Source organism: Dendrobates tinctorius, unplaced genomic scaffold, assembly GCF_039654945.1.
Source record: "Dendrobates tinctorius isolate UK_male_01 unplaced genomic scaffold, ASM3965494v1 ptg000070l, whole genome shotgun sequence".
Classification (NCBI taxonomy): domain Eukaryota; kingdom Metazoa; phylum Chordata; class Amphibia; order Anura; family Dendrobatidae; genus Dendrobates; species Dendrobates tinctorius.
Genome location: NW_027361738.1, coordinates 84,878,846 through 84,894,791, shown reverse-complemented (window position 1 = coordinate 84,894,791; position 15,946 = coordinate 84,878,846).

The window sequence follows — 15,946 nt, the reverse complement described above, 5'->3', positions numbered from 1 at the left end:
AATAGATATAGACACATATAATACATACATATATATATATATATATATATATACACACACATGTCATTGAGACATATATATATATATATATTTATATTTCATAGAGTTCTTCATAGCAGAATAGCCGCTAATTCAATTGCCGGCTTCTATCAAATCATTCCCCAACCCGACATGAAATGACACATGGTTTACATACAGTAAACCATTTCATTTCATGTTTTTTTTTATATGTCCCTGACTAATAATTAGATGAGTGTTTGTGTGCAAAATTTGCGAGGTGTAGGTGTTAATTTAAGGGGTTAATTTGTTGTAAAAAAATGCGTGGGCTCCCGCGTTAATTTATCAACTAGAGAGGTAAAGCAGGTGAGTGAGGGAAGATTTTAATAGCCATGAGAGAGACCATTGTTTTTGCCTCCCTCCCCCCCCGGCTACAAAAATCTGCCCCCAGACACCCCAGAAATGGCGCATCTATAAGATATGCCAATTCTGGCACTTATCCGCTCTATTCCCATTGCCCTGAAGCGGTGGCGAATGGGTTAATATAACAAAGGGTTAATATCACCATTCGATTGTAAGGTGACATTAAGCCGATTAATAATGGAGAGGTGTCAATAAGACACCGATCCATTATTAACCCTATACTAAGAAAGGGTTAAAAACCACACACAGACATTAATTAAAAAGTCTTTTAATGAAATAAATACACTAAGACACAGATCCATTATTAACCCTATACTAAAGGGCGCTTTACATTTAGCGATGCACTAGCAATCCCGACAACGATATGACCCGGTCAGGATCGCTGGTGCATCGCTAAATGGTCGCTAGTGAGCTGCCACACAGGCAGATCTCACAGCGAAGCAGCAGCGATATAGCGGTCGTTACTTACCTTTCAGACGAGGCGATCCTGAAGTCCTCCCGTCCGCGTCCACGCGTCGCAATTGACACCCCTGCAATTCTGTCAGATAATACTCAGTTTCTTCCTGAGCATGATTGCAATCACAAATTCTTTGGTATTATTATCTTCATTTAATTTGTCTTAAATGAAAAAAACACAAAAGAGAATGAAGCAAAAAGCAAAACATTGATCATTTCACACAAAACTCCAAAAATGGGCCAGACAAAAATATTGGCCTAATACTTGGTTGCACAACCTTTAGCCAAAATAACTGCGACCAACCGCTTCCGGTAACCATCAATGAGTTTCTTACAATGCTCTGCTGGAATTTTAGACCATTCTTCTTTGGCAAACTGATCCAGGTCCCTGATAATAGAAGGATGCCTTCTCCAAACTGCCATTTTTAGATCTCTCCACAGGTGTTCTATGGGATTCAGGTCTGGACTCATTGCTGGCCACCTTAGAAGTCTCCAGTGCTTTCTCTCAAACCATTTTCTAGTGCTTTTTGAAGTGTGTTTTGGGTCATTGTCCTGCTGGAAGACCCGTGACCTCTGAGGGAGACCCAGCTTTCTCACACTGGGCCCTACATTCTGCTGCAAAATTTGTTGGTAGTCTTCAGACTTCATAATGCCATGCACACGGTCAAGCAGTCCAGTGCCAGAGGCAGCAAAGCAACCCCAAAACATCAGGGAACCTCCGCCATGTTTGACTGTAGGGACCGTGTTTTTTTCTTTGAATGCCTTTTTTCTCCTGTAAACTCTATGTTGATGCCTTTGCCCTAAAAGCTCTACTTTTGTCTCATCTGACCAGAGAACATTCTTCCAAAACGTTTTAGGCTTTTTCAGGTAAGTTTTGGCAAACTCCAGCCTGGCTTTTTTATGTCTTGGGGTAAGAAGTGGGGTCTTCCTGGGTCTCCTACCATACAGTCCCTTTTCATTCAGATGCCGACGGATAGTACGGGTTGACACTGTTGTACCCTCGGACTGCAGGGCAGCTTGAACTTGTTTGGATGTTAGTCGAGGTTCTTTATCCAACATCTTGCGTTGAAGTCTCTTGTCAATTTTTCTTTTCCGTCCACATCTAGGGAGGTTAGCCACAGTGCCATGGGCTTTAAACTTCTTGATGACACTGCGCACGGTAGACACAGGAACATTCTGGTCTTTGGAGATGGACTTGTAGCCTTGAGATTGCTCATGCTTCCTCACAATTTGGTTTCTCAAGTCCTCAGACAGTTCTTTGGTCTTCTTTCTTTTCTCCATGCTCAATGTGGTACACACAAGGACACAGGACAGAGGTTGAGTCAACTTTAATCTATGTCAGCTGGCTGCAAGTGTGATATAGTTATTGCCAACACCTGTTAGGTGCCACAGGTAAGTTACAGGTGCTGTTAATTACACAAATTAGAGAAGCATCACATGATTTTTCGAACAGTGCCAATACTTTTGTCCACCCTCTTTTTTATGTATGGTGTGGAATTATATCCAATTTGGCTTTAGGACAATTCTTTTTGTGTTTTTACATTTAAGACAAATTAAATGAAGATAATAATAACAAAGAATTTGTGTTTGTAATAATTTCCAGGAAGAAACTGAGTATTATCTGACAGAATTGCAGGGGTGTCAATACTTTTGGCCACAACTGTATATATATATATATATATATATATATATATATGTATTCTATGTGTATATATCTATTCTTTCGTTTCTTTATTAAACCTGTCAGTGTGATTTTACTGTATCACGCACTGAATTGCCGGCTTTTCTAAAAGACACCGGGTGCGTATTTCTCGCAAGTCACACGTGTGGTCCGTGTGTAATGCATATTTTTAGCGCTCCCATAGACTTGCATTGGCGTACTACAGCCGTACTACGCTGACAATCGCAGCATGCTGCGATTGGCACGGACCGTAAAATATACGCAAGAAAAATACGGCTGATGGGAGCAAACCCATAGAGAATCGTTGGTCCGTGTGCAATGCGTTTTTTTTAATGCCTCTCACTCGTCCGTATTCTTCTCTAGTGTGACACCGGCCTTAGCATTATTTGAGAAAACTCCTCAAAAAACTCACTGTGTACATAGCCTTACTCACTACCTCCTTTTTTTGTAAAGTCACAGACCAGTGTGTATAACTTGCACAATCCTCCTCTATCTGTACTGATGTGTGCAGAACAAGGGGGCAGAGTGCACTCTGTATATAATGATTGTCCTGAGACTTAGACTATGTACACACATCCTGTTTTTGCAGCATTTTTTTCTGCAGGCAAAATCCAATCTCCTGGCAGTAAATAATCTGTTTAGAAAAAGCAGGCTGTCTTGTGTTCTTGGTGCATTTTTGCTGCTTTTTTGGTGCAGGCTAAATGTGTCATTTGTCTACAGTACGTGCATAATAAAGTTAGTTTGATTCACCAAAAAACTGACATGCTGCTGAAAAAAAAAAAACGCAGCAATTTTGCAATTCAGTCATGAAAAAAATGTTTTCATTAGATTTTTTTTAAAATCTCATTGGCATTGCATTTGCTGGTACTGTAAAAAGCAGCTTTTAGTATGCATAAAAAAGATCAGCAGAAAAGCAGCAAAAATGCAACATGTTAACTTAACCTTACTCTATCAGGAAAAGTGGAGCAGTCCACAGACTTTACTATCCACATGTGAACAGCTTGATACTTCTGGATGAGTCTGAATTCTTTTAGCAAGAAACATAGTGTATAAATGAAATCGTCAAATGGTTCACAATAATAAGACTCACATACAGTGCCCAGGTCACATTCCATCCACTGGGATGATGCTGATTCCTGACACTGCCAGATAGAGAGGCACATGGTAAGCAGCAATACCTTGTAGTTTGCCACTAGTCGTCTTACAGCCATAATGCACTATTTTGGAGCATTGCATGCCATCTATAGTCAGATGAAGAGAGGGTATTCTCGGACCAGGGGAGGTTGTACCGGGAGACTGTTCCCTGTAACCCCCAACAGGAGTGACTTCAGGGAAAGAGAGCTGGTAGTGCCCTCTCAGTTTAGGGAGGAGTTGTTGCAGATAGCTAGACACTAGGGGGTCGCTGTTCCACCACTTCTACTATAGTCATTTACCTATGAGCCCCAGTGCTCCAATGCAGCTGCAGATGGTACTATTATAATGTTCTCATCATGATTTTTCAGCTTGATTTCCAGACTTTTCAAGTGTCTTTCAGACTTTGGTCCGGCTATGAAAACCAGCAGTGAGTAAAGGTCCCGTTTCACATAGCGACGCACCGGCGATCCCGACAACGATACGACCTGGTAAGGATCGCTGGTGTGTTGTCACACAGCAGCTATTCTGAACGATTCCAGCCTGCGTCCCTGAGTTCTGCGTCGCCAACGAGTTCGCTCGTCGGCGTCAAACACAGCGATGCGTGCTGGCCAGCGGGACACCAACGATGAAAAAATGGCCCAGGACATTCGAGCACGATCAGCGATATCCAGTGGGGAGGAGGTCGCCGCTATGTGTCACATGTAGCGAGATCGCAGGTGAGGTCGCTGTTGCATCACAAAATCGGTGACACATTAGCGATCTCGCTAGCGATCTCGCTATGTGAGACGGGGCCTTTACAGATATGTTTCCATGATACTATGTATCCAATTGAAATAATCTGGCCATTGTTCTCCATGGTATGGCAGACAGTATTATCTGCTTTACCTTTGTCCTACATCACTATATCAGGACGTGCAACTGGCAAAGTACTAATACTATTCTGACAAATTAGTTTACACCCTGCAAGAGGTGACCCGACTTGTGTATATGCACCAGGGCAGGCAGAAGAACTAGATGTATCAATGTGAAACCCTCCAATGGTCAAATAACGAATGACAGGAGTAGCAGTCTGAATATTGTGAGTTGAGTTATGCTTTCCACATAAGTAGTCCATGGGGCCCATGAGAGGAGGAGGACGAACTTTTCCCCCTTTACGATCTCCCACAATGATAGTCGAGGAGGCTAGCAGTCAGTTGAAAATGGCCTCCTGCAAAGGGGTTAGGGGGACACCTCTGGACTGTGATGTACCAGCACCAACTGGCCAACAGTGGGCACCATTTTGTTCTATTGTCAATACGGTAGTTGACATACAAGGGGTAGCTCTAGTACTGTCACGACCACAAGGGTGGTCGGGTCGGTCTGTGGACGGCAAAACACACACTCAACAGGATGGTAAAGAGGAGAGGAAAGCCTTAACAAATAGGAAATGAGGGATGGGACATCTCCTGAGCTCCAACCTGAGCCTGTCCCTGTACTCCCCTAATGCCCTAAGCGGGTCCTTCCCCCGCCGCCTTCATGAACCTTGTCCCTCGCTGTCACCTCACACTGCCCTGGCTAGTGCACTGGCCAGCAAGGGCAGTAGCATCACCACTGTAGATGGTGCAAACACAGGGGGTAGTGACAAGCATGAGACGGACAAGGTAAAAAACACAAAACTTAGCTGCAGGCACCGCTGCCAAGCTCCAGACCACAGAGGTCACAGAAACAGGACCCCGAACTCCAGAAGTAGCTGATACAGCGCTAACACCATAGCACTGCACACTCCAGGGCTGGTCTGCATAGAATTACTCTATCACCAACGGTCAGCTGATGCATCAGGTGACTAAAGGATGGTGGGAGCTGTCACTACCCACATCAGCTGACCTATCAATTCAACAGCTGCAGCAAACTGCCAGCAAGGAAAACTGACATTAAGCCCTGCTGGCCTGAAAAGAAAAAAGCTACATTTAAGTTATAGTGGAACCAGAGCTGCCACAAATCCAAAAATGGATTGTGACAAGTACATTGAAGTTTGTATTGCTTCTTTTTTTATTTGAATTTACATTGTGTATTATGGTGGCACACTGGTACTGAATGGTTTGATTCTGAGCAGGACCCATGTAATATACTGCAGGCCTTCTATAGATACTTAAAACAATATATTTTAACATTGTTACTTTCAACATACACCTCTAAGGGGAGCTTAGTGCATACTTATTTATTATTGAGCTCAATGTATAAATTGTATGCATAAAGCTCCAGCGCTCCCTCTAGTGGTGGCAACATGTGGACAAAATTGTATCATTCTGCTCTTTGCCTATTTGGAGCTCTGTATCAGTAAATAAGGGATTAAACCTTTATGAAGATATAAAGGACATTGTACCTATGTAGAATACAATGAAACAGAGTTAAAGGTAATTCACCAGTTCCTTCACTACTATTAAGATGTCATGCTCGCAGGTGGCGCATAAGTTCGTGGACCCACTATGCCACGGGCCCTGACATACCTAGGACAGGCATAACTGAGTGGTTACCTGGTGTTCACTGGAGCTCCTGATAGTGGCGACAGTCTTGGGCTGCAGCTAGCTGCCAGGTACCACTGCTAGGCAGAGCTGAAGACACCGAAGATGGGGGAGGGGGGATTTAGTGTAAAGGGGCCTGGGGTATTTACTGTGTGTGTAAAGGTCGGTTAGGGTGGTAGTTGTGGCTGAAGTTGTCGGGCATTGTACACCCTGGCCTCCCTCTACAGGAAAACGGTACCTTTTCTCTTGCGTGTTACAATTGGTACTCACGGTGCTGACAGCGTCTTCTTGGCTGCGCTAATGCACTTGAAGCTGGTCCTGGATTCCAAAGAATAGAGACACAGTCCAGAGCAACTCTTAACTGAACATATTTATTTGCTTCAGGACACAACACATCCACGTAGTATCCAGCATTTCCATCATAGTAAAGACGGCACATTACTTCATCTTTCCCTTCACTGTTCCTTGCGTCACTAAGTGTTTCCGCAGGACGGGGTATCTCAGACGACCCCTCAGTGTCCTCCCAGTGGAACGTCACCACGGTAGTGCGTTCTCCCGTCTGCTTCGCCTCAGACAACAGAGACCCAGCCCACGAGGTTATCCATCACATACTGGAGCGACCTGCCGGTACACTTTCACGGTGACCTTCCATCTTCCTCTACTTCCTTCTTTTTCTCTCTACTGCTGGTTCTGCTGTACCTGGTTCTTTTCTAAGTTCCCCCCGTGGATGGCTGGAAATACTCTTAAATGTTATGGGGTAGTTAGGCAGCTCGGGCATATAGCCCACCCGAGCACACAGGGTTCAGTCCCTTGACTGACTAAATACAGGAAGACCTTCCCGACTATTCCCCAACTAACTCCTCCTATAGTTAACCCTTATATTACTAACTCTACAGTGGTGACCTCTATGCCCCCATCTAGTGGCCACAACCCAGACTGCACTATCCCTATCATACACAGGTAACAACATTAAGACAACATATAATACATGGGTATTTTAGCAAAAATATAAATATATTAAATATATATATGCAATAAGAAGGCTTAAAGGGGTTAATACTCCAACCCCTTACATGTGTGTGGGGGTGCATTTACTGTTTGTGGGGAGGGGTATTTAGTGTAACTGGGGGAGATTTAATGTAACAGGGTGATGATTTGAGGACACAAGTTTGGGGAGCAAAGAGACAAGTGCAGACACAATATGGGGAGCAGGAAAAATTTGATGACACAATATGACGAGAATGGGGTGATATGGGGGGCATGTATGGTGGGGATGGGTGCAGACACAGTATGGTGAGTGGCAGTGTGGGTGCAGACACAGTATGAGGAATGAGGGGAAAATGTATGCGGACACAGCATGGGGAATGAGGGTGATGGGATGGGCGCGGACTCAGTCAGTAGAGTAGGAGGGATGTATGAGGAGGCAGTATGGAAAGTGAAAGGGTAAATGTGTGAGGAGACTTTTAAGGGGAATAGTGCGAGGAGACAGTAGTGTAGTGTGGGGGGGTTCCTTGGGCGACAGTATACCAAGGAGGAGAGAATGTGTTGAGGGGGCATAGTATAGAGACTAAACAGTATAGGGGGGACCCAGTGTGAAGAGTGGGACCAGTATGGAAAGGAGGGGCAGTATGGAGGGCATGAACCATAAGAAGGACAATGTGGGGGTCATACTTTGTGTGGGAAATATAGTGAGGGACAATTATTTATTCAGGGGTTTGGCATCGGGTAGATAATGAGCATTATAATGACACTGCTATCTTTAAGGGCATCGTGTGTGGATGTGCTACAGAAGACTGGAGAAGAAGGAAGTCTGCCGAGACGAGCTGTGGATGAGAAAACTCATCATGGGGTATGGACAAGATGGAGAAAAGAGGACGATTTCAGAGACGACGTCATCTATCAGGTACCTTGATGTAAAAAAATTTTGTGATACTAACTAATTCTCGTATTTTTTGTTAGGGGCATTTAAGGGGTTGTCTAACTATGTGATGAGTCTGCAGTCATTCTATGTGACTGCAGACTTTTAAATTCTCACAGTGCACAGTGCACACTGCACACTTCTCTTGTGCCGGAGATTTGCATACACATGGTCACGTGCCAGCTGGACATATTTTGCCTCTCTCAATGAAAATGAATTGAGCGAGGCCAGACATGTCTTGTCTGAAGGTGGCCAGAAGTATACAAATCACATACTTGTGCAAGGGAAAATCCTAAAAGTGCCCAGTGCATGCGCTGTGAGAATTCAGAAGCTTGCAGCCACCTATAGTGACTGCAGACTTTAATTTTAAACCTGGACAAGCCCTTTAATTACAAAATGATGCCTTGTAGGCAATCTTAACAGCATGTAATAGCCTTGCTGTTAGGATTCAGCTCAGCTTGTTGGTTCCAGCAGTCATCTCATGGCCGCTTCACTCATATGCGATTATCAATCTTATGGTCACGTCACGTGACAAGCTTTTCTTCCTGCTTCTCTCTGTTTTTCACTGAACATTGAATTAGGGTAAGCAGGTCGTCGGCACGTGACTAAATGTGTAAGCCGTATATGTGCTTGGGCGGGAGGAGGGGGGGACGCCAAACTGAATTTTTGCCTCGGGTGCAAGAAAACCTAGATACACCTTTGTCTGTTTCTCCGTTGTATATTCATATGTATGCAGTAAATCAGATTGTAAGCTCCTGTATGCAAAAGAATGATTGAGGTTTACAAAATATTAGTTTAGCACAGGGATATTAAAGTACACAGGGACAGGGATCAATGTGAGTGATGGCCATCGCTGAGCTGCTGAATGTTGCTAGTTTATTATTAAAACAATAAGGAAAATAATTTAAAAAATAAATGTTTTTCATTTTGAAAGCAGTTATCTGTGGTCATCCTGGTCAGTAATGCTGGAAAATAATAAAATAGGCATTATTTACCCATTACAGCCACTCCAACTTCAGTTCTTTATTGACAAGGCTGCAGAAGTGACATCCTGTCTACAACATGTGACCACCGGAGGCCAATCAGCAGTCATGTTGAATTAGATTAGGCAAACCACTGAGGTCAGTGATCAGCTGCAGCGGTCACATTGCTGCAGCCATGTTCACAAGGACTGGTGGGATGGCAGAGTAAAAAAATGTCTATTTTGCTATTTTTAAGCATAATCATCCCATTGTCTGATTTTTTTTTTGTTTTATTTTTTAACAGCGCGAAAATAAATTCAACAAAACAATCCAGTGTTTTCACATTTTGGACATTCATTTGCAGAAAACTGAAAGTAAACTTCTCCCAGACAGCAAGAATTCTGCCGGAAATCAGCATTTCTTGGTTGTTTTCTTTGCTTTTCCAGCAATTTTCCCTGCTGGTGAAAACAACAGGAGGTGTGATCCTGGCTTCTGTGCAACCGCACTCCCCTCCCCATTGGCTCATAAGGACAGGAGGGCTGTGATGCGGGTGACTCTGCTCTGGGACTTGTTTACTGGTTTCTCTGAAGAGCTGGATGATTCTGCACACAATGTTACTTTGTCTTCCTGGAAAAGTCTGTGGACAAAAAAGGGAAAGTCAAGAAAAGCGGAAGGGATATGGACTGGATGAACTTGGGTTACAAACTTAAGGTCAACCAGGGGTGGACACATTCCTATCATATAAATAGCAAGCGTACAACCCGTATGTATGTATAGCAGGGGATGATGAGTATTATTGATGGATTAAAAGTAAAAAAAAATAATAATAATTTGGATTTTGTAAATTAAAATTCACCCAAAAAATAACTTTCTACATTTCTATATAACCAGTTAATTTCATGAGTGAATGGTATGATAATGCCGATGTAGAATTTATTGAATTTTTTATGACTTTCCCTTATGCAATAGTTCTGATACTCTACAATTTTACCGCAACCATATTGGCCTAGCCTGAGGATATGACGTCAACGTGATATTACAGGAGGCCTGACGTCTGACAACCCACCAAATACCAGAATGAAATGAATAGGGATGAGCAGGAAAAATAATGATGGGACAGCATCACCAAGGCCTCCTCTTTCTGGTGATTCATGAAATAATCACAGCGACCACAAAAGAATGTCCTATCCTAAAATATCTGAGGCCCCGTGGGTCCTTGTGCAAGGGCAATATACAAGATAATAATAATAATAATAATAATAATAATAATAATAATAAATTTTATTTCTATAGCGTCGACATATTCCGCAGCACTTTACATTTCAGAGGGGATTTGTACAGACAATAGACATTACAGCATAACAATAATCACATACAGTAGATTATAACAGATACCAAGAGGAGTGAGGGCCCTGCTCGCAAGCTTACAGTCTATGAGGAAAGAGGGAGACACGAAAGGTGGGTGGTAACAGTTACCCTGATTGTATGGACCAGCCATAATGTTAAGTGTGTAACAGTACAAACACAGAGGGCTAATGGATGCATAAAGCATGTGGGAACATGATGCGGGAAATCTGGTTATGGTAAAACTTTTGGCTGTGCCACACAGGGATAAATTAGGTTAATGTGATGAAGCAGTAAGCCAGTCTGAATAAATGCGTTTTCAGGACACGCTTAAAATTGTGGGGATTGGGGACTAATCGTATTGACCTGGGAAGTGCATTCCAAAGAATTGGCGCGGCACGTGTAAAGTCTTGGAGACGGGAGAGGGAGGTTCTGATTATTGAGGATGCTAACCTCAGGTCATCAGCAGAACGGAGGGCGCGGGTAGGGTGGTATACTGAAACAAGGGAGGAGATGTAGGGTGGTCCTGAGCCATGGAGGGCTTTGTGGGTGAGGGTAATAAGTTTATACTGAATTCTGGAGTGGATGAGTAGCCAGTGTAATGACTGGCACAAGGTAGAGGCATCGGTGTAACGATTGGTGAGGAATATGATCCTGGCTGCAGCATTCAAGACAGATTGGAGAGGGGAGAGTTTGATAAGAGGGAGACCGATTAGAAGGGAGTTACAATAGTCGAGACGAGAATGAATAAGAGAAACAGTAAGATTTTTTGCAGAGTCAAAAGTAAGAAAAGGTCGAATTCTCGAAATGTTTTTGAGGTGCAGATGACAAGAGCGAGCCAGTGATCGAATGTGGGGGGCAAAGGAAAGCTCGGAATCAAGTATGACCCCAAGACATCGGGCATGTTGCTGGGGAGTAATAGTGGAACCACACACAGAAATGGCAATGTCGGGTATAGGTACATTAGTAGAGGGAGGAAACACCAGGAGTTCAGTCTTTGACAGGTTCAGTTTCAGATATAGTGAGGATATGATATTAGACACAGTGTTTAAACAATCGCCGATGTTTTCTAGAAAGGCTGGCGTGATGTCAGGAGAAGAAGCGTATAATTGGGTGTCATCAGCATAAAGATGGTACTGGAAACCAAATCTACTGATTGTTTGACCAATAGGGGCAGTGTACAAGGAGAAGAGGAGGGGGCCTAGAACCGATCCTTGAGGGACCCCAACAGTAAGGGGAAGATGAGAGGAGGAGGAACCGGCAAAAGATACAGTAAAGGAGCGGTCAGAGAGATAGGAGGAGAACCAGGAGAGAACGGTGTCCTTGAGGCCAATGGAACGGAGCATAGTGAGGAGGAGCTGATGATCCACAGTGTCGAATGCTGCAGAGAGATCCAAGAGAATTAGCATGGAGTAATGACCATTTGATTTAACTGTTAGCAGATCATTAGAGACTTTATTGAGGGCAGTTTCAGTGGAGTATAAAGAGCGGAAACCGGATTGGAGAGGGTCGAGAACAGAGTTTTCTGAGAGATAGCGGATAAGACGGGAGTGGACCAGGCGTTCCAGGAGTTTAGAGATAAAGGGAAGATTAGAGACAGGTTTATAGTTAGCGGCACAGTTTTGGTCGAGGGATGGTTTTTTAAGTAGTGGATGTATGATGGCATGCTTAAATGAGGAGGGAAAGATACCAGAAGAGAGAGAGAGGTTAAATATTTTAGTTAGGTGAGGGGTCACAGCAGGGGAAAGGGACTGGAGGAGATGTGACGGAAATGGGTCACTGGTGCAAGTGGTTGGGCGAGAAGATGCAAGGAGCCTACTTACTTCTTCTGTGACTGGTTCAAAATCAGAGAGTGAGCTAGATGCAGAGCAAGATCAAGATTACCACCAACCCAGGGTTCAGACAACAAGGGCAGTAATAAAGCTTGTAACTTCTGAGAGTCTGTAAAAAAATCATGCAAAATAGGAGTACCCCTGCACTATTGGATCTTTCCAAAGGATTCGGATTATATAAGCAATTCTCTGGCATGCCAAAATAGGTTTGGCTTATAAAAAGGAAAGCTGCCCGGAAAAGTTCATTGCCCGGGACACTGACCTGAGTTCGTTCCTGCAGGAAGGTCACTTCATGTTTGCAGAATTGCTGCTAAATTCATCAGTTCTTTCAGTATAGTCTAGGACAGGGTTCTCAAACTCAGATGGGTTCATTGGCCGCCCATAGAAAAAAAATGTAATATGAAGGACCACGTTCTTTAAGGGAGAAGAGGGCATGTTTTTTATTCTGTTTAAGGGCTCATCCCCATTTGCGAGAAAAAAACGGTCCGTTTTCTGGATAAATAAAACGGACCTATTCTATGCAATTGTCATGCGAGTGTAATGCGATTTCAGTGTGATTTTTCAATATGACATCCGTATGCAATTCGATTTTAACATGAGTTTTTACATAGAGCAGTTCTCTCCATGTAAAAACTCATGTTAAAATAGCATTGTAAACTAACACTGTATACATCGTTTTAACAAAAAACCTTCAAAACACACACACCACACATATATATATATATTTATTATATATATGTGTGTGTGTCACTGACGTGTATATATATATATATATATATGTATGTATTCTATGTGTTTATATCTAGTGTTTTGTGAGATGTCATTGTGATTTTCCAAATATATATGTATATATAGATACACCTATTCTATGTGTATACATGTATTATATCTTTTGTATTAGAACATGTCAGTGTGATTTTACTGTATAGCCGCATATGAATTACCGGCTTTTCTCCTATCTATTATCTATCAATCTATCCTTCTAATATAAATACATGTCAGTGACACACACACATATATATGTATTTATATTAGATAGATAGATAGATAGATAGATAGATAGATAGATAGATAGATAGATAGATAGATAGATAGATAGATAAAGCCGGCAATTCATATGCGGCTATAATCACACTGACAGCTCAAAAAAGAATAGATAGAATAGATGTATACACATAGAATACATAGATATATACATGTCAGTGACACACACATATATATCTATACTATGTGTATATAGTTATACTATCTAGATATATAGTCAGATTGTACAGTAGCCGCACATGAATTGCCGGCTTTTTTCAAAGGACATCGGTGCCAATAAATCGGACAGCACTCGCATGGTGCGAGGGCTGTCAGATATTTTATCACACCCATTGACTTGCATTGGTGATTTTCACCTGAAAATCGCAGCAAATCGCAGCATGCTGCGATTTTTTTCTCAGTCCGATTTTGGCTGAGAAAAAAATCGCAAATGAGATGTCACACATTGCCTAACATTGGTCAGAGTGCAATCCGATTTTTAATCGGATTGCACTCATCCGATTTTTGCATCGGTGAGTATGAGCCCTAATGGTGTTTATCATATGGGTTATGGTACAGGTCTTATATTTTTTACTTCAGTTGTTACGTAAAACAGCATTTTTACTAGTCAAATATTTTTCCGCTATTTTTTCATTCTATATATTTAATATTTAGAAAAAAAAGTTTTTTTGTTTTTAGTCCCCTAATCGGTCCCATCCAGTATTATTGTTTTACGGTTAGCACCTTATATTAATTCTGGCCCCCATCTTTTAATAATTTACCCAATCCTGTAATGGCTCCTGTCCTATAATAATGTTCTTCAACCTGTAAAAAGGTCCCCAATTCTGTAAAGTCCCTCATCCTGTAGTAGTCGTTCCCTGTCCTATAATAATGGGAGAGGTCTAACGCCTGCGCACTGCAGTATTCTGCTCTGCCCTCAACAGGTTAGAGCAGTGCGCCTGCGCAGGAGCCACGACTTCTTTAAGGGGACGTCACCATTAGAAGATGGGAGGCGCCGGACCGTACCGTGGCACAAATCGGACAGGACTGAACGCCAGGGTGAGTATAATGTAACTCTTTTTTTCTTATCTTTCAGGTTACATCTGGGGCTTATCTACAGCATTACAGAATGCATTACAGAATGCTGCAGATAAGCCCCTGATGGCGGTGCCGGCAGCTGATACTCGAAAAATGGGGTGACAGATTCCCTTTAATGGGCTAGTGGCTGAACAGGGCTTGTTTATTGTAAGAGAGCTGTTGATCAAGATGCTGAAGTGGCCTTGTCCATCATGAGAATGTTGGTGGGCTGGTGGTTAATGTGGACTTGTCGGTGGTGAGGGAATTGGTGGGCTGGAGGCTGAAGTGCCTTGTCCATCATGAGACTATTGTAGGGCTAGAGGTTAATTTAGGTTGTCGATTGTGAGAGAAAGTTGGGTAGAGACTAGAGAGTAGGTAGTGAGTGAACTTGGCTCGTCCATCATGAGAATGCTGTTGGATGAGAGGTTTAGGCTATGTGTCCACATTAGCGTTTTTAAACGCTCAGAAAACCGGACTCCTTCCCAGAAACTGCGCGTTTTATTTCCCCACGATTTTTGCACAAAAACCGTGCGGTTTTTATGTGTTTTTTTCCGCGCAGTTTCTGGAAAGCTTGGAAACATCTAAAAACGCGGACCTATGCGGAAAATAATGAGCATGCTGCGTTTTTAGCTGCTAAGCGTTTTCTGAGCGGAAAAAAAAGCATGCATTGGCACAAAAAACCAAAAATGCATTGAATTAAATGGGAAGCTTATTTTAAGCGTTCCTCAAGCATCTGATCCGGCAAAAATGCTTCAAAAACGCTTAAAAACGTGGGCACACAGCCTCAAAGCTAAGTTCACATTAGGCGTTTTTGCTGCGTTTTTTTATTTTTTTGCAGCTTTTTTTATCATTGTTTTGGTTTTTTTTGTCATCAGTATTTTGTGCTTTGCATGTTTGCTTGTTTTTACATGAAGTGTGTAACTTCTTTCAGCATTTTTCGCCTATTGAATTGAATGTAAAAAAAAAAGCATGAAAAAATGCACGGAAAACGCCACCAAAAACGCACCAAAACCTGTGTTTTTGGCGCAGCTTCTTTCCTGCCAAGCACTCAGGTTTGACTGTGGGGAAAAAAAAGCCCAGTATGAACTTAGCTTTAGTAGGTTTGTCCATTGTGAGAGTGTTTGGTGGGGCAGAGGCTGAATTGGCCTTGTTCATCATGAGAGAGTTGGTGGGCTAGGAGGAGTGAGGTGCCTGTGGAAATGCTAGAAGAATATTCAGAATTGAGAGTCCTCAGTGGTTGATACCATCTTTTCAGTTAGCCATTAAAAGGTATCAACCACTGAGGACTCTCAATTCTGAATATTTGTCTATCTAATGGCTAACACGGTACAAAGATACACTGTTATGATTGAGTCACCGTAGAAGGCAAAAACAGAAATGCTAGCTAAGTCCAGAAAACCAGAGAAGTTGGCAGCTATCGGACTGCAGACTCCTGAACCTATCAACAACAACTAGCAGTAGCCGTGGGGGGTTCCTACGATGCCCTAGACCCCTCGATCACAGCCGGAGAAATAAATAGGCCTAAAGAAAGAAAGGGGAAAACTAAACTGCCCCAGAGCAGACACCAAAGCAATAGGCAGCCCCCAACATATAATGAC